At 39.7% G+C, this 19679-nt stretch overlaps 1 protein-coding gene across 1 annotated transcript in view; it reads left to right on the forward strand.

Annotated features, from left to right (window-relative positions):
• LOC105836708 (histone-lysine N-methyltransferase PRDM16) overlaps positions 1 to 19679 on the forward strand; it is an 83363-nt gene that overhangs the window by 25214 nt on the left and 38470 nt on the right. The gene's annotated exons all lie outside the window — the stretch shown is intronic.

The raw sequence follows: 19679 nt of genomic DNA on the forward strand, positions 1-19679 counted from the left end.
GCATCGCGTATATGTTGTACTTTTAACATATATTATTTAAAAAAAATTCAATACACACTTATTGATATATTTGCATTTCTATTACTGCCATTATTAGTACGCAACATATATACATTGTTATCAATTAATAAAATAATATGACACACACACACACACAACAGGCAGAAGAGTAATATAATTTTCATTTATTTCAATTTATTTATAACTCTAAATGCCGACCGTGTGGGGAATACTAAATCTCATTAATGGTTTATCTTATTAGCAGCGTGTAATCAATAATGCAATCTCCATTTCTCCGATTAAACAGCGCTGTGGAAAATCCATTGTCGCTATCGGTCACTGATATTTCGGTATAAGAATATCGCTTGCTCAAATATTTTTAAATTGGCACACATATATCGCTTAGATTCTACCTAAGTTGCGTATGTTCGATTTAGCCACTTGCGCACGTCAGGCGTGCATCGAATGCCGCTTTCATCAAAACAAATTTTCCGTACACAATCTGCGCATTCTCAACACCAGTGCCGGTTTCAAACGGATTGCGGACATTTATTAATTCGTGCACCTGCGGCTGCGCTATTATTGCGAGTCTCATCTATTATTGCTTTTACGCTTCGAAATCCTTCGACGAAACCTATTACGAAGCGTAAATCTGTCCTTTGTCCCCCGAATGACAGTTTACAATTCTTCCTCATCGCGAAGCCTCATGATAACGCCGGACAATACAGTTGATTAGCTAAATAATCACCGTCATGGGCGGCGACCAATAAGATCCCAAATATCATTGCGGTTATGTCATCTTCCTCTTTATCTCTTCCTGTGTAAACAGAGGCTATGAATGTCTCTAAAGGCTTCTTGGAGCGGCTTGCCTTTATCTCGTCGGTTGTTTAGGCTGCTGAAGCCTCTCATGACACGTTTAGGTGCATCACGGTTGGCTCGATCTCACGCTGTACAGGTGGTCCGACGACTAAAAGGCGCCTGTGACATAGGACCCCCGAAGTCTATCTTTCTGGCAAAGAATGTTTGATAAAGAATCTCATAGTGTGCATACAAACCGTAACGCCATGACAGTAAACATATATAATTTTCAATTGCGGCGAACAAACGCAAATAATAAAATAATATATTTTTGATAAAATAATTGAGTAAAATAATAAACAAAATGACACATGACAAAATATAAATTCTTACGATAATATTAAAACATTTTTAATTGCTTATAGTATAAAATTTTATACATGTATATATTTTCTTATATTACACATTATTGTACACATCATGTTTTACGTTTAATTAATAGATTAATTTCTGTAATTAAGGGTTACATTTTATATAATGTACTTTGAAGCAATTTATTTAATATCTTTGCTTCGGTTTTAATAAACAAAGACTAAGGCCACTTGATGCTACAAACGCTTCGAAGTATTTTTTTTTTTTTTGATTGGTCAATTCGTAAAATTCTTTGTTCCAATTGGTCAATAAAATATTTCGATGCGTATCGTAAAGTAAACAGCCAAAGGCGAATTTAAAGTTGTGCAAGAACGTTCAATTTTTGCGCAAGCGGATCATATCTCTGGAAACAGATACTTTATTATTGAACATTAATCAACATTGATGAACATTGATTCTGTCTGACGTGATCTATATTTTTGTAGTCAATCAGATGCAATTCCGATCGTATCGAGTGCCACGTAAAACGACTCATCCGGTTTAACAGATAACGTTAATTTCATGAATACGATCGAGGAGCACATATCGGATTGCCTGGCGCGAAAAAAAATAAGGCGCGCAATGTACGCACCGTACTGTCATTCGCTTCGTGCTATCATATCGCGCTCATTAGCTGCCATTTACCATGCCGTTCCTCTCTGTCATGGCGAGTTGCGGTTAGCAGCCACGCTGCCGCGATACAATTTATTTTTAGAACTTGAAACCTTCCCTGAGAAAGTTTTTATGAAACGATTATTATTTTATAATTCTTGGAACACGTTTGTACATACTATATATATTTTACATTCTTTAAGGGTCCAATTAATTTGCATATAACATTATATATAATTTATAAAATATATATGATGTTGTACATTTGTATTATAGTATTTCCTGTAACTCATTAAAAATATCACCACTATTTTTAATGATACGAGAAAATATCAAAGGAAAAAATTGTTTATTTCATAGTTATTTATTTTGCAAATATTATGATAGACAGCAATTTAAATGTGATTTTTTTATATTAAAGTCATATTAAGATTTAATTACAGTCCAATTTTTTAATGTCTTATTTATAGTATTTATAGTATATAAATAATAACGTAGTGTATGATATGTTTTTTTTTTCTATCTTATATGTATAAATCTATAAATACATATAGAAATTTACAGTTTTCTGAGTCATTCTAGTGATAAAGAAGGGTAGTAGAGGATCTTAAATAGATAGAGGCAGATATCACCAAAGTCTTGTCGGTAAATTTGATTATTATCAAAAGCAAATTCCGTTGATTCAGTAAACATCCAGACGTCATTCTGTTATTGTACGTTCTTCTACGGGTCAGATTTTTTTTTACAGTGAATTTAAATAAATGTGATAAATGAGTGTGCTAATAAAAATTATGGATACACAGTGCAACCTTAAACTTTGTGTCTTCTACGAAGGTAATTGTGAGTATTACGAGTTCGGAAAACAATGGCTTAAGTAGAAAATAGAATTTAATCCGTAACAAAAAGTATTAGTCTATGAAACCATAATGGCTTTTTATATCTGTTCTATATTTCATAGTTTATATTTTAATAATATATTATAATAGTTTTGTATTTCAGTTTTTAAAAATTGATTAAACAAGTTTCTATGACCAAATTATCAATAAAATTGATTTTTGTAAATGTAATTTATGGTCTCATAGACATGTACTTTGATTAAAGAAATGAGAAGTATTAATAGGGTTAATGACAGCCCGAAGTTTGTGCAAGATTCGCAGTGATTTTCAAACTTGATAATGAGCGAGTCGCATCGGTCCTTCCTCCTGTGATTACCCGCCGTAGAATAATGACAGAGAGATCGAAAGCCCGAGCCACAATTCGTGTCGTTTCTTGTTCGGCGAACTTTACGAAGTGCTCATTTGCCTTATCGACTCTCACCCTCTCTCGCGACTCTCACCCTCTCTTTCTTTCTGCGTCTCTTGTTCTTGGACTTTTTCACTCTCCTTCTGTCGGCGCTACGAGTTGTCCTTGCTAGAAAAAACAACTTTTAGCACGCAATCTTGAGCAGCGTGCTACATAACTCGTATGCTTCCGTTTCGCATTTCGACGAAGAAAAGAAAAGAATCGCACGCAGGTATCTTGAGAGTGTCTTGAGGAAGCAAAAAGTAATTTAATAAACATCGACCGTTGTTCATTATTTAAATATTGTTCTATTTCTTTATGTAAATAAATTGTATATATTATCTAAATAGAATCTCAAAACAATTTATCATCAAGTAAATCACTTATCTTGTTGACGATAAAATCTTATTCAATTTTTTAGTGAAATTAATTTTTGAATCATTATTTCGTACAGAAATTATAGTATTAATAGTATAAAATAAAACTTGATCGAATAAAAATGATTTTTAAGATATAATTGTCACGTAATATAAAAAATAGAATATTTAAAATATAATGCAAAAATATTAGAAAGAAAGAAACTAATATCTTGAATGCAAAATGAAACATTTGTAACTTTAACATCAGTTATCTCGTGCATCTAATGATATTCGTTTCGGTCTCGACAAGACAGTCCTCAATCTCGTTGATAGGATCACATGTCCGTCACGATTGATAAGATAAGGGGGAAAGGTCCGAATCAGGAAGTGAGAGAGCAGATCTATTAAGAGGGTCATTCCTGCGTAATTAAAGATGTGCCGTGAAAAAAAAATTGCGCACAACTTTTAAGGAAATTTGTAATTTAACTTTGCAAAGAATAGTTACTACTTTTCGTTTATATAAGAGTAAGCTTTAAACTAAAATAAAATTAATCATTAAACAGATTTTGTGAAATTTGATACACCCACGAAAAGATTTTTGTCAAAACATATAAAATATTTTAGTAATTTAAAAAGGATTATTTATAAACAACTAATTATAGTATTAAGCAGCTGAATTTGCTTGAACATTTAATGACATCACTACAGTTATTAGAAAATGATAACGTGATAATACTACAATTCAGGGAAATCTATCTTTTGAAAGTTCTATTTGTGCCTAAAGTTTCTTTTCTTTATGTAAACTGAATTTACCAGTTTAACTGACGATTAATATTATATTAATATTTACTAATATATAATGTTGTATAATTTTATTCAAATTTTATTTGCCATATTTAACGAGGTTATTATACTATAATTATTATACTATACGAACAGTGTCATGGATTTTCATGTATTATTAAGTAAGGATTTAAATTTGTTATTTATGTATCCTAGCATTATTGCTCAGTATCTATGTATATTTGTATATAATACATTATGTTAAAAAAATTAAAACTACACGCTCATTATTATAGATTACATAATAAGAATGTTCGCGCTGTTTAAATTGCAATGATCTATTTGTGATTCTTCAATAAAAACTGCTTAGTTTATAAACTGTCTGAAAAAAGGAGAAGGCTCTGAATGATAAATCATAATTTTCGATCGAAAGGTGTTAATCGACGCGAGCAAATGAGAGTCGAACGATGCGCGTCTCTTCACGCTTTTATGAATTGAAAAGAAGGTGCAAGTAAACGAGTTCTTACGAGGCTGCCCTCAAGGATCCCCGAGATACTTTAGGGGGTGCTGGCGTCGGGGTCGCGGTGACGTTGGGGGAGGGGGGGGGGGAGAAAAATGAGTGAAATCCATTAGAGGGGAGATTCCGTGCCTCTGACCTATGCCGATCTGCGCTCGCATTCACGACGTTACACATTCACACGCGGATGTGTCACACGAATCCTCCGTCGGTGTTTGAAGCGCGACAAAGTAGAAATCCCTCGCTGTCGCAAGCGTGATGTTCCAGTCGCTGCGTCACGTGCATCGTTAATGCACTTTTCGGTTTATGCCCGCTGCTCACGCGCGACGTTCATATTAATTAGCGAGATACTTGTCTACAGAAATGTAAACTCGTATAATTGGCATAATGATGTAATTCGGGTATGGATTTTAACGTTGCTTTTCGGTTATTACTTGTACCATTCGTACAAGTATTTGCTAAAGGTATTATTACTGTTTTCTGCCTTTTATTATTAATTTTTTATATATTTATTTTGAATTTTTAAGGGATAAAAGCAGAATTTTGAGAATTTCTTTAATAAAATTCTTTAAATTCTTAAACAAGTAAATCTTTCAATAAGTCTCTTCATCTGTTTTTCTTACATTCATGATGAATATAAAAACTGAATGGTAATATTGTTTACGAGTTACTAGCGGCAGATGCCTTCAACAATTCGCAACGATTACACCCGCCCCCAGAGCAAGCCTTGTATACATTTGGCAATATGTACTTGCAACAAAGATCGCTGGCATACATTCGTATGGCAGAATGACTATACGATTATAATTATTGTTCACTGGTCGCGTGCTGTACCAATCGTATCATTCTCTCGATAGCAATTCTTTTTCTGTTTGGACATGTGGTTTATTGCTGCCGACACGAGATGATGTGGTCCGATCTAGGACTTCCTGGACCACGGTGGATCACCGTTTTTACCCCTACCGCTACCTCTATTTCCAACCACTCTTCTCTTCTTTTTTTTTTTTCAAAGAACCGATCGTCGAGCCGTTTTGTCCCCGGTAATGCGACGATTGTTGGCGCGAGCCTTGAAACAAAAACGCGGCCGTACCATCTGTCGGATCGAAAGAGGCGGACGCACGTGTGTGCGTGAGAAAGAGAGACGGGCGAGCTGCGGGAATGAAAGAAAAGAGCATCCGTAAATGCGGCCGAGGGATTGTTTTCTAGTGGCTCGTCGTTTAGCCCCCGCCATGATCCTCCCTTCGCGACGGGGGCCATCTCCCCTCCTCTTCCAAAGGGTCGTCGATAACACCGTTTAGGATTTCGATCTTTGATCCTTTGTTGCCTTCCATGTATCGAGGTCTTCGTTTCTGAAAAGCAAACTTCACGGATGTGTTAAATCATTAAATCGACCACGCGATATTTGATCGGCAGCATTTAAAAATACTGGAAATGATACCACTATAAATAATTGTTTTTTAATTAAAATGATAATGATGCACGTAAATATGAAAAATTCTATTCTTACTGTTTTTTATTTATAAAAAAAAAAATACATGTACGTCATCGAACTAAGATTAGCAAATAAGATGTTACGTCAAGTTTAAGTGTTAGCTATATATAGTGTATAGTGACAAAAGCCCACGTAAATTTCTCGATCCTATAGGAGCCGCCAATTTCGCGATAGCGAAGTAATTTACGATCGGAAGCACGACTTGATGAAGTTTACGGCAAGCTGCGGTTTGAAATATATGGGACACCCAGTAGGTGGTCGATCTGTGCCTAACACGCACCCCGCATAACGCGTAAATGCGGTGTAGTAGCAGGGTCGTGGATTCTAGCAATTACACGCCCTCAAGTACCCTTAGAGACGGAGCCCCATTAGGACGAGAGTCGAGGGATGTTTTAGCACGACTCGATTTTCGAATTCGTGTGGAGTACTTAAGTCCTTGCGATACTTCCGCAGACCGCCATTTTGATTCTTTCTCAACAATTCTGTCTTCCACATATTCGACAGATATTCCATTCCTCGATACGTTTCTTTCCTTCAGTTTTAGTAAATCTCTAGTGAGACAAACTTACATAATTTTAATACTTTTTAAAAATAGAAAATATTTTAATACCACTTGAAAGTAAAAACAATTTACTAAGCCAAGTAAGGTAAACGTCCCAGTGGCCGGACATGTACCTATATTCGGATACTTACGCATAAAAACTCAATATTAATCTCAAGTGTTCTTTTTTTAATAATAATAACATTTAATTATAATCTTAAATATTTAAAGATTACAATTAAATTGTAATATTATAGTAACAAAGGCATTTGAGATTAATAATAATAAAGTTTGTGTAAGTGTTCGGATATATAGGTACATGTCCGGCCACACGTTTACCTTAAACAGTTGTTATAATGAAGAGTTCTTTAGGTCGTTTTTGAGCCTTAAAATGTATATTTTCTCTTTTAAAGTGAAAGAATACAAAGTTAACGATGTGATAACCATAATTATATAAAATTGCTTGACGATAAAATTTACTGCAAACTTTTTGCTGATGTTTTATTTTTGGTCACGACGTGGCGAGAGTCTGTCGCGGAAAAACATCCATTACGAGGCCAACCGGTCATGTACGTGTCCTTAGATCGCTGTAACGGCGATACTGCGGCAAGAAGCTGCCATCCAGGCTTCTTTATATCGTGTTGTCTTACGTTGGTAGCGAGCAAAACCGGGAAACCCTCTCTGAGTGCTTCGCTATGTAAGCCATTTCGCCGAGCAGTGGGTATCGGACATTGGCATCGTTATATCCAGGTACACGTTCACGATATTCCGTTATATATATATATATATATATATATATATATATATATATATAATATCACGGTCATGGCTGGGAACGATTAATCCTTCACGTCGAGACGTCATTGCCATCTTCGGTCCCTTAATCGGAAGTCTCCACGACCGAATATGTGGCGATGACACATAACTTGACATCACAATGCACTTGGCGCTTTTACTTATCAAAGTAAATGGATTTTCAACGGACACATTTTGCGCGTGCTTATCTATTTTACGTATAAAAGTAATAATTTTTTCTTAATTGGAAAAAAAAGAGGAAATTAATACTCCTCGTGCTTTGTTATCTTTATTAAGCTTGGTGGGCAAATCCTCGAAACGTCACAGCTCGGTGTCTGCGCCACGGAGAAAACTGGTATGAGACGAATTTTCATACATTTCCCCCTCAAATGTTTAGCGGCCGCCTCTCGTCGTGGGTGGAAATTCATTTTCGAGCATTACAAAACGAAGAGGCGGAATAAAACGTGTCAGTTGCGAGGCGCGCACCGGGCAACGAAAACAACGAAAATAAGTACGTTCCTCGCGTTCAACATGTTCGTTGCCCGCGCGTCGCAGCAGGTACGTCTGTTACAGCGGGATTGATTTTGCAAAGGATGAAAATGTTTTTCGAAGAACGAGGCTGTGAATGCCGTGTCGAGCCGGGCGCGAATTGGCATATGATGTCGTGCCATTGTCGATGGCACGATAATCAATTTTTTAGCGCTGCTGCCATTTAGCGTCGATCGCGAGTCCCGCTCGTAACGCGACAGGAGTCGTCAGAATGACAGAGCTTGATCAAAGGACCAAGCCAGGCGTTTGATGTCTGATGCACGCGCTCCCGTTTCAACGGTCAGCAGCCGCCGGCTGAATTCGAATTCGCGATCGAACTTCGGATTTCGATAGGACACCCAATCGAAGCGTACCACAGGTTTTAACGGATATTTCGAGATCCTTTGATATTTCATATTTTTCCAGATCGATGTCGGCCGTATGACACGGTAATGAAATTTTCGAAAAACAACGAAAAGCTATGCGATTGAAGTAACACACGCAACATTATCGGGAAATATATCCATCGTAATTTATTCAATTTCAAAATATTTCCTCTTTTATATATTCCGATGTGTGCACGCGTACGTGTATCTTTTCAATTTAAAAATATTTCGAGGAGGGGTCGTAGTAAATTCTCGCGCTTTCCTACCTTCTCGAATTCGCGCGATTCGAATTTGATGACCATTTGTTTTAAAACGACAACGAAATTGGATCTTCCCCCGCTGCCATCCGCGACTCTCTAATTTTTTATTCTTGGCATTTCGATTCCCATCAGTTATTTATGATTTTCATTGTTCCTCCTCCTTGCGAGGAGCGTCGAGTGTCGCGACTATCAAAATCAAATTAGAACAAAGGAGGGAAGGAAGAGCCCGCTGCGCACCCTCTGAGGCTGAACGATTTCGGGTGAAATATAGATTCTCGTTTATTGGCTGCGAGACTCTTTGAAAGCGTCGCGATGCGATTTCTCACGCCTCGGATTGATTCTCCCCGCCTTCAATTGACACTTTCGAGAAGAGCGCGACGGGTTAACCGCAAACAATGTCTCCGAAATGACGCGCGAGCCCTTGAGCAGAGAAGAGGAACTCTTTCCGCTTTGGAAACCGACGAGGTTTTACGGCTCTTCCTCGATTTTTTGCACGGTGTCGCAATTTAGAAAAGGGTCGACTTTTTGACACCGGGATAAGTGTTTTTTTTTGTTTTTTTTTTTTAGATCAGACATGATTCTACTCTTTTTTTCGGATGATCGCTACTCGATTGGTCTTCAACTTGTTATGCGATGTAGCGTATAAATCTTACATAACGGCTTTTGAAGAAGCCTAGCATTTTTGCTTTGTGTTCCCTTAGTTAGACTTGACGTATTGTAATTGCAATACTTTGAGGTATACTTTTTATATAAAATTGAAAACATTTGAAACATTTTGTTAATTAATAAAGCAACTGACAAAATATATGAGAATTTGTTTTAAACAAGATATTGATAGAGATATACATTAAAAAATAATTTATTAAATTGAAATAAATATTTTTTAAAATAGTATTTATAATCAAATAATATTTTTTACAATTTAGAAAATGTACAATACATTTTCTAAATTATAAAAAATATTATCTTATTTGAAATAAATATTATTTATTTTTACAAAACTTCTGCATGGTACTATTTGAAAAAAATGTTCATTTCAATTTAGTAAATTTTTTTTTCAGCGTAAAAGAAACCATTTATTCTACATCTTACATTAGTTTCGCGCGCAATCTTTTGCTCGAGAAATGATTCGACGTCGTTTGTTCTTAAGGCACGCGATTAAATTTTGTCAGAAACTCGCCGGGACGATCTTTATGAAATTTCAATTACAGTTCCATCGATGTCACCGCAGGGTTCCTTTAACCCTCGGCCCTCCGGCTTCACGCCTTTCAATCTCTTCCCTTCTTACCCGTTCCGTCTCACATCCGAAAATCATAGGATGCAACTGTAGGTTACGAGACGAGTGCCGATGTCCCCGAGATGAGAAACATCTTACTACCTTCGGCGCCCTTTCAATCGCGCCCTCGAAGGTCCCAAAGGGTGACGAGTTGCTTCCCCTAAAATCCTCGCGGGGTACACTGTCCATCGATTACTCTTCCACAATTGCGGATATTTCGACGGAGAGGTGCCGTTAGATCGGAGATATTCGATTCCCAGATGGCTGTCGTACCGTCATCCCCTTCCTCCCCTTCCGCTTTCATCCCTCTTTCCGCCGATCGAGACCGTGTCGTTCACCAGTGTCGGACGCGGCCTCTCTTTCTCGTTCTTCTCTTTGAATAGAATCACGGAGCTATTCTTCCAAGCATTGTGAACGGAGTCGGAGGCAGCCTATTCGCATGCGATGAAACGACGATTGCCGGAGATATCTGGCCTCTTATCTCCGCCATTGCGAATCCGTTTGTTAGCGAGCGATGATCCCGCTGGCCTGACGCGAGATTTCGATCGAATCTTCACCCATCCCTTAGCCGATACGTACAGGATATAGGGATGTGAGAAAATCGTGAGATAAAGAGAATCTCGTTTAGTGGCTTTCTATTAATCATGGATTTGTTTGCTGGATGTTTTTCAATGAGCACGCGATTGACCAGAATTCATAGATGTAATTTTACTTCTCTTGAAGCATTATTTCGTGAATCATCGATTTCGATCTATCCAAAGGGAACGGATGTTAAATGTGTACATTCAAATAGACATTTGTTTCAACAGAAACTTTGTAACTTTAATTGAGCGCCATCAAATTTCAGTTTGCGGATAAATAATGATCGCGGCCGAGTGATAACGATCTAGTCTGCCGCGCGAATCGAAGGCGAACGCACAATCGTCCTGCCTTCTCTCCGTCCGCGAAATGGCAGCCCTCGCGTGCGCGGGGCTGTTTCTCGTATTTCCATTTCGTCATAGGGGTGAAACGGGGGTGTAAACGGTCAGATCGTATCTACCCGGGCCGAGAAGTGGCCAGGCTGTTCCCCCCCTCCCCCCAACCCCCGTGACTCTCCTCTCGCTCGCGGTCCCGCGTCTCCGGGAGGAAGTCGCACGCCGAGTGCGAGGATTTAAACTTTCGAATTCGCTTTATCTCGCGGGGCGGCCCGGTCCGTCCGTTCCGAGCAGCATCGCAATCGATGTCGGGGATGCGTGGTAAATGCCGGAACGAAATGCCGGAGGGTTCGGTCAAGCGGCGCGCCATTGTCGGCCCCTTGTTTACGAGCCGGGCGTGAGATTCCGCCGTGCAGATTCGATTCTTTCCGCGACGATTTATTCGGCCGAGGACCTTCGTGCATATACACGCGCGAGGATTAACTCCGGCCGATATCCGGAGCAACGGGATTGGATTACTTGGCCCGCGCGTTGCCAACGCCGCGCCGCGGCGCGGCGGCGTTCACGACCATGGTGATGTATTCTCTCCGGGGGTGCGAAATAAAGGAGGCGACTTTTTTACGGGCGCCGAGACGATCTGAAACGGATAAATTTTTTCGTCGCTTTAAATTGTTGACTGAAGTTTTTGATCTCTTGACCAGTTTGCGGTTAATTTTCACAATCTTCAAACAAACAGGCATCTTTGTAAAGTATCGAAAATTTGCGAGGTATATCAAGTGATTAATTTTTCATTTGTGAAATATTTTACAGATTATTATAGAAAATAATTTGCTTTTAATAAAAGTAGATTTTGCATTATTTATTTCGTATGTTTTAATGTATTTATTTCTAACTCATATTCTTACTTAAAACATTTTTATTGCATTAAAAAATGTTATTTATTGTATCAAGTGTATTAATGTTTAAAGGTTCGTTAAAATCAATAAAAATCGAATGAATGCGCAAGAAAATAGAAGAAGAAAGATGTGAAAACTTTCATTTTCCTTTAATTACGATGTTGCGGAACATAGATTATGACGTTTGCTCGCGCTCAAGAACATCTGTTCCCTTTCCTTCCTCGGACGAGTTCTACCCTTGCATAGTTTGCCCCCGCTAAGGACCGATATCCGCAGGGGTTTCACCCTGCTTCTCCGCGCGCGAGAAAACGTCGATCGTCGAGAATACATCGAGAGCGTGCGCCTCGTTTAAACACCCCGAAGGATAAGATGCTGGGCCTAATTAAAATTTAATCATCCTTATCGACTTTCTGACCGCTTTGCAAATAGATTTCGTGCTTCTAGTCGCAATATTGTATATAGTTGAAGAAAAATTATATATTTTTTTTAATCTACTGCGAGCTATTTACGTGGACAAAAAAAACTCAATTACATCTTAATTCTTGTTTATACATATATAATTTAAATATGTAAATGTTTATTATATATGAAGCTATAAATAAGTAAAATAAAATATTTATTTGTGTGTGCGTGAATATTATTTTGTTATATGCATAATATTATTATATTTTTTATCGTTACACAGTTAAAAGACTGCATCCTTTTTCTTAATACTAATACTTTTGCGAGAAAATTTTGAAGTAACGAAGCAATGTGTGTATTCTGGTAATTGAAGGGGAACGAAGTCTCGCTGCGTGGCGAAAAAAATCCTCATCAGCGGCGCGACCTTAATTACTATGAGCCGTCTTACCGGGGGCTTGATTAAAAACGTTGCCAACTTTTTCGCCCGAAGTTGCGACCGGCGAATCCGCGCCGTCATCTCTTTCAAGCTTCCGCTCGGACATAAGAACAGATGAATGAGCGGCCGACCTGGGGTGGACAAACCGGGGGCCGCCGGGAGATTCAAATTTAATGACGGACACGAGATAAAATTAATTTAACGGCGAGCTGCGGCTGTGAACTACCCGGGGGCTATGTACTGAAGCCTGGATCACAATGGCGCAATGGCCTGGCCGGTGGGCACAGCAAACTCCGCACACCAACGTTGCTTCGGCATCGTCGTCACCACGTTGTATGCCAGCAGCATTACCATCGTCAGCACCACTACCACCGCACGCTTCACCACCATCAACATCGCCGGGGCGCGCGCGGGTAGGCCACGCTCGAACCAAAACATAATTAGCCTGCATTGTTAATGCATCAATATTTGCACGCTGTCCTGCCTTCCAGCCGTGGCGCGCGAGTTCCGCGCTTTCCAATAAGCTCGCACTTTGTTACACCCGATATTACGCGAGTATATCGCTGTTGATTATCGGTTGATTTTTCCTTCTCTTGTTCTCCCTTTGCCTCTCTCCTCCCCCCTCCCCGTTTCTCCCCTCCCCTTCTCACTCTCTCTCTCTCTTTCCCTCTCTCTCTCACTCACTCGTTTTGGTGGACGCTTACCTGGACATACGTTAACGTACACCGCCACCCCGCTTGCGCGCGGTAAACTCGATGCACAAACCCACCTGAATTAATCGCGGCGCAGTTGCGAACTGACGAATCGCGTGCCACTCAGGATTAATTCATAAGCGAATTTTCGTTCGCCGCGGAAAGATATATACTAAGCGCCCAGTGTAATTTGCAGCATTAACTACAGGTGTTTTGATTGTTACATTAAGAATCAAACGTACGATGATTGCTTTATTGTGTCAATTTAAAGCACGATAAAATAAATTGGATGAAAGTCTATATCTTATATAATGTAACGGGCAATATCCATTAATTATTTACAGCCTTCGTAAGAAATATGAAAATTATAATACAAATCATCAAACAAATACAGTCACGGTTGAATTGAAGAAGCTGTTGGTTGAAGATTGACGTTTGAGAATTGAGCCGGAGTCTGTAACTTTAAAGGACGCATAAGACATACAGACATACTGCAAAGCTAACAGAAGCGATGAAATGAGGGCGTTGCACGGGTGAAAGAGGGCTCGACGTATACCGGATTTTCCCTACTTCACCGACTTCCGGTTGCTCGCGTGCCGCAATTCTATCGCCTGCATCTGGATCTTTCCTTCTGCCGATCTTGGCCGCGTAACCCAATTTTCTACCGTGCAAGGCTTTCCCTTCAATTAATTGCTTCATTATTAAATAATCGGTCCGTTGCTCTAAAGACTTATTGATATCGATATCGCTTCCGCGGCATATTGTGATTTACTTCTTTAACCAGATCACGTATGATACAGTCTTTTAAATAAAATACGATATTGTTTCTTTCTTACTGATACATAAAACAAGGCGGAAGAGAAATATTTTCAAGTTATAAGACATTAAAGAATTAAATCTTTATGTGATGTACTTGCAACACAATATCTTTTGAAGATAAGGTATAAAATTTCGTACTACCACGTAGGTTTATAATATTTCTGTATTTTTTTTTTCTAACTTTTGAAGTACACAATGTTTGCCATTATTAATGACGAAATTTAAATGTCGATCGGTCCGGAGTGGAAAAGCTTTTCTATAAAAGTTATCGCGCTCTATCTCGAAACGACCTTAATTCGACTCTGAAAATCGTTAAGTCGAATGAATCTCTCTGGGGGGTTAGACGACGACAAGCTGCTGAATCTATCGAGACGGGGGGCGTTCCGGGCGCGAACAGGAGGAGCCCCGCGGCACAGGGTCTTCCGTTAGTTCATCGTCTTCCGGTGACTTCCGGTGGCCTCTAACGAGGGACAATGCTCCTGGTGCACGCTGTGCACGCGGCGCACAACAATCGCGTCTCAAGTTCCTCCAGGCGGGAGGGCGGTGCTGCCGGTCTCGCTTTCCTCGTCTCCGCTTCCCATTCTTTCTTCTTCTTCTCGACTACTTACGCCGCGTAACGTGGCCCTCAATGACACATTAGAAGCCAGCGCTCCGAAAGGCGAGGCGTGTGCGTGCGACAACACCGACGAGACGAGAGGGAGGGAGAGAGAGAGAGAGAGAGAGAGAGAGAGAGAGAGAGAGAGAGAGAGAGAGAGAGAGAGAGAGAGAGAGAGAGAGAGAAAGGCCAATGCGATTCTCGAACACAAATTATAGACTCCCCGGTCGACCGTTGACTCGTCGACTCGCAGTAGATTCGCCGTTCGCTATTTCGGCCACTCGGGATACACGCGGGCTCACGGTACGCGTACTCGTTGTTCGCGAGCGATGGCAATGGCATTCACGGACACGCACGTCTCTCTCGAATCTCGATCCTTTTCAGCGGATCGCGCCAGCCCGACTCTCATTCTCCTCGCTCCTGGTGTCTTTGTGGGGAGACGCGCCACTCGTTTTCGGGGGCACATCGAGGAGTCGGCCACGCGAATTTACAGGAGGCCACTCGAGCGCGAGACAATTGTTTAGTCGCCTCGAGGATTGACTTCTTTCTCTCCTTCTCTGCCTCATCAATGAGTTGGCTGCGCTCCTTCCCCTCCCCTCCTTTTTTTCCTCTGTTCTCTTAGTCGATCAACCAACTTCTTCCCCGCGCGACCGTTAACGGTCGACTGAGACGTCGCCGAGCGGTCTGCTCTCTATCTCGGTGTTGACAGATTCCCAATCGAGCTACGGGGAATCGCATAATGAGATATTGTCGATACCTCGGGTGCCGTGCAAAAATCAAACTGATGGATAATGTATTCGTGATAATGTGCCAAAATTTTCTCAATTTAACTTTTATTTCCGTATAATTTGTTTTTAGTAAACAACATTGCTTATATGCAATAATTATTTAAAATAAAACTCTGCGACAGAAATGAATAAAAATAAAAAATCCGATGGATTAAGAATAAAAGTCTTGAATCTTAAAGAAACGTCAAAATCGGCATCCGAGGCAGCATTATGCTCGTATGATAATCATAAACACAGTAATAATTATATAACACAGTGTTACACAACAATACAGTATAGTAATTTAATTAAGAGAAAACGGATTTGTATACATATTTGGCTGTTCATTAAAATACACAAACCAAGCGTGTCGTGGATCGCGGAGGGAAAAAGCGTCTATCTATCTGTCGCTCCATCCTTTGACAGGGGCAGTCGGCGACACGCCCGCAAAATTGCTTCTCCGACGTGGAAGCACGGCTGCAGCACGAGTGAGAGACAATTTTTCGGGGGCTGCGAAAAATATTAATAACTTCGGTGTTGCGGAGTAAAGGACGAAGGGCTTCCCGAGTAAGGGATGGCATGTTCGAGGGGGAGGTCGTGAGCGGCGGGCGAGGGCGCGGGGGGGGGGGGTGGCAGTAGACCGGGGGAAGCGACGAGGGGGTGGCAAGTGTTTCTGTCAGTTTAATAGCTTCGCGCCTACCTAACCTCCTCATCCCTCCCCTCTCCCCCGGACCCTCCCTCTTTACTCGCACAAACTCACCCTGCACGCGTACACTTTGCCGCCGACATTACAGCATCGTCACTCCACGTGTCAGAAGTTGCGCCAGACGTAGGAGGTCTGCTTAGATCTGATAACCCTTTGATATTCCCGTTATTTATTGCCTCCCCTCGTATAGTTGGCCGCCGTCAGCGCCGTTGGCGTCGTCACCACGCGTGAGAATCGATCGAGCTCGATCCTCGGGCAATCCCGCGTCAACCGGATCACGGCGGTTATGGTATTCGATGATAAATGAAAATAAATGATTCGCGACAGATTTCACGTCGATCTAATCGGTCGGTGATAATTTTAGACTTTGACCTCGGCGTTGTAACGTACCGATTAACGTTTGTAAGTGTAATACTACGAAGTAGGAGTAAGAGCGACATATCCCCCGTCCCCCAAACGTTTCTAGAATTACGGGTCTCGCAGTTTTGCGAAACAGGACTCTGAAAGATTGCAAAACGAATAAATGATAAGTTGGCGAAACGTGAGAAAATACACGATTTTACAGCGGCCGATATATTTTTGTATCATAAAGAGTAATTGCGTGAAATTAAGCAGCACTACACGTGCCGCAGAGATGTGGTCTATGCAGGTAATAATAAATATCAAATTATTAAGCCAGAGTGAAATAACATTTAATTTTGTGTAATAATATATAAATATTTTAATTATAAATATATATTTGCAAAGTTTCTAAATATTACACACGTATAACATGGAAATAACGCATTACAAATAAATGTTATATAAACATGTATAATTGCCGATTTTTAGTATTTAATTATTTTGTTATTTAAATGTATTTAAATTATTTAGCCGCACTTCTTATAAATTCGATCAATTTTGTTAATCACACGAGTTTGATAATATGGATATTATATTTTTATGTATATTATTATTTAAACATTTATGTGCTTTACTGGTTTAATTTAATATTTGAAGGTTTATAAATAATATCTATTAATAATTATATTATTAATTCGGCAATAATATCCGTGGAAAATTATGAAAATCCATGGTACACTAGAAAACATGTTTTGTTCTTGTGAACCAGAATGTACCTAACCAAACCATTCAGTTAGTATAAACAAATATTTTGTTAAAAAAGCAATATTACTTGTAAAGAAAGTACAGAAGACAATAAAATACATATAAAGGAAATTTTTGTTCATAACTAAATAGTTTTGTTGAGTACATTTTAATTCATAAGAACAAAAAATTCTTCTTAGTATATGAGGAAGGAACGTATTCGCGTAAGATGATAGTTTCAGAAATTTGCGAGAAAACGAAAGCGTAGCGTTTTATTAAAGGACACGGTTACTTATCGCGCGCAGGAACGAAGGTGCGCGCAGTAGGTGATATCAACAACCGAGGTAGAGACATTTTTATGCCGGTGTAAATCAAGCCCCTCCAAATATTGCCGCGAAGGACAAAGTCGACGCCGAATGAACGAAGGGTACCGGCGTTGCCGGCCATAAAGAATGATATAACTGCACGCGACACATGTCTTCCCGGGTGCGAAACACAGTCATATCGTCGTTACTGCCTCCTTTTTCCGCACGCGCCTTCGCCACCGGGGAAAATGAAGATTTGTTTCGGCGTCTTTCGGCTCCGTCATATATTCCCGCGCGGCTTTATCCGCGGTCGTCCCGATTTTATGGCGTTTCGCGCTCAGGATTTAAATCATCGTGCCTGCTCGCCTCGGAAATAAACCGACTGGGAAATGCGGACTAATAACTCTCGATTATCTTCCTGTTTCTCGAAGTCAAGGATAACAAACCGAAAAAACAAACGCAAATAGAAAACTATTTGTACTTAGAAAAGAGAAACGTGTCGTCTTAAACAAAAATAAATTTAGAAATCCCTTTTGGATAATTTCTTTATAAAAATATTTCAATAAAATATAAGTCGACCTCCGTGTGTTAGTTTTTCTGGTATTATATTATGTACATATATTCTCAAGATTTCGATTTTTCTGAGATGAAAGAAGAAACGAGATTTCGTTACGTGAAACATTTTTGTAGGTCGCCTTTAAATAAAAAAATTTAGAAAAAATTGGATACCTGAGAGAGTGACTGGAAAGCGCTGCTTCGACCGTTTTCCAACTGCAACGATTTTGAAGAAAATCTCGAATCTCGTGCTCTTAACTAAGACGAACGTTACGTGTCCGTAGAATAGATATTTTTTTTCCATCGGGACGTGAAGCGCAACAATACGCGAAACGATTGGCATTTCTGATACTCTACTCCTTCGATTGACTTTGAGTCGATGGACAAATCGCGGCGAATTGTGGAGTGTGATCGGAAAAAATTGGGAATCGACTGGGAGGTTCGTGACAGCGACTTTTCGCAGTGAAAAAGTGGCCGCCTTTGTGGCCGCTCCAATGAGAACTTGTGATGGCTGTCCCGCTGACCTCGTCTCTGCGTGGGGTCTTTTCTTCCCTGCGTTCTCATCGAAGTGCTTTTCGATAGACTCTTTTTGCGATAAAAAAAAATATCTTAGCGCGTCGACATCTAACCGTTGCATACTAATGAAATCCAACATCTTGCGTTGCTCTACGCCCATTCGTGAATTCGAAAGTGAGGAAGAACGTTGATGCAGGAAATGTAATACGATTTCGGTTGTTGTTCAAATTTTAAACGGTTGAATGTATAAATGTTTTTCTCAATGTTTTTAAATTATTGCTGGTTTATTAATTAATATTTTATGCATTTATGCATAAAATCATCTTTGAAAAAAAAAATAAAAGTATGGTAATTCTATATTTTAGAAATTTGATATACGACATAATAATGTTATATGTTCTTTTGTGGTTTTTTAAAATTTTATCTAAACACCGTTATTTTGGTTTTTGACGCACAACCTAACAAATGATATCTAATATATAAAGTAAGAAAAAAATTTTAATTTATATTTTATTATATTACGTATTGAATATTGTTTTGTTTATCAATATTGCGTGACAGAATACATTCGTGAATTGCACTTAAATAATTTTTGGTTAGCCTTATAAAAGATAAAAAAAAATTGATTTTATTCTTCAAAATATCCATTGAAATTGATTCTTGCTCGGTTCTTGAACCTTTGGGAAAAAAGTCCCGTGTTCGACTTTGACATTCAGCTACCGCGAAATCTCCTTCGTTATCAGCGTCACGTTACATTCCCCCCTCCCCTCGTTACCCCCTCCTCTGACGTCCTCTCAGACAGTCGCATTACGCTCCACCGCCGAAGCACCACGTCCCTCTCGCTCGCTCTCCCGAGGGATGCTGTAGTCGCCTTGGTGGGGACCACGATGCGATAGGGGTGGCTCCGCCCGTGAGCCAACCAGAGGTCCCGCTGGAAGCGACGCGCCACAC

Source organism: Monomorium pharaonis, chromosome 2, assembly GCF_013373865.1.
Source record: "Monomorium pharaonis isolate MP-MQ-018 chromosome 2, ASM1337386v2, whole genome shotgun sequence".
Classification (NCBI taxonomy): Eukaryota; Metazoa; Arthropoda; class Insecta; order Hymenoptera; family Formicidae; genus Monomorium; species Monomorium pharaonis.